Source organism: Propithecus coquereli, unplaced genomic scaffold, assembly GCF_000956105.1.
Source record: "Propithecus coquereli isolate 6110/MARCELLA unplaced genomic scaffold, Pcoq_1.0 Scaffold264, whole genome shotgun sequence".
Classification (NCBI taxonomy): domain Eukaryota; kingdom Metazoa; phylum Chordata; class Mammalia; order Primates; family Indriidae; genus Propithecus; species Propithecus coquereli.
The window spans coordinates 1596336-1597328 of NW_012148219.1; the positions used below are offsets into that span (position 1 = coordinate 1596336).

The 993-nt window shown below is 34.5% G+C and overlaps 1 protein-coding gene across 1 annotated transcript in view; it reads left to right on the forward strand.

The window, feature by feature from the left end:
- TMTC2 (transmembrane and tetratricopeptide repeat containing 2) overlaps window positions 1-993 on the forward strand; it is a 456219-nt gene that overhangs the window by 235072 nt on the left and 220154 nt on the right. The gene's annotated exons all lie outside the window — the stretch shown is intronic.

Below are 993 nucleotides of genomic sequence, written 5' to 3' on the forward strand. Positions count from 1 at the left end.
ATTTCCCTGGGAAGGTTTCCAGATACCTCTCCTACTTTCAGATTTGGAAGATACGTACCCCTCCCAAGTCTCACGGAGCGACTAATACTTGGCTCTGTTTAGTCTGGATCATATTTATATTTGTGATACCATGTTCCTGTTACTTCCATTGTTTTCCCTTTAAGCGCAGAGTATGCTTAGGTACCGTTCTTTCCCCAGCACTGGGTGCAATACGAGGCACCTGGGCTTTAAACACCGTGTATGTTGGTTAACAAACGAATGCATGAATTAACAAATTAATGAATTAAAGCATGCATATGTTGATTAGTAACCTAATGGGTTAATTAATGAGCTGATTATAAACTCATGAATAATCTCATGAATAAAATGACTTAAGTTCAAGTTTGCTGACCCCGTGTCTGATGCCCATGATGCTGTCCGATCCATTTCTTTTCTATCCTGTGTTAATGGCCACATTCATTGATCTGATTCTCCAAGTTGGTTGATTCCACAGCTTTTTTCTTTCATATATCTATGAAAACGCAAAGTGTAAGAGCAATAAAATTCCCTCTCAGAGACCGTGGTTATTGTAAATATACTGATGTGGGATAACGATTCTGGAATATATTCTTACAGACTCTAACGTCAACGCTTGAGTTCCCTTTCCCTTCCTCCCACTAAACCCTGGAAATATTTTCTTTATTACAAACACATTGACAATCTTTTTTTTTTTTTTAAGACTTGTTAGGAGAATATAATGAATATGTTACTTAAATAGATAACCAGCCAAAGGATGTTTCAACAAAACACATATAAAAACTTCAATTTTTTAATCAGAAAAAGTTTATTAGTAAATAATAAAGTATAAGCTTCTATCCTGATTTATTATATATGGTATAAGATGTTTCATGGTTCTTAAAATATCAGTAGCTTCTTTAAAATCCTACTTGAGGTATAAGTGGCTATACAGCTGACTTTTGTTCATGGAAACACATTGTTTAAATTTGTCATTTT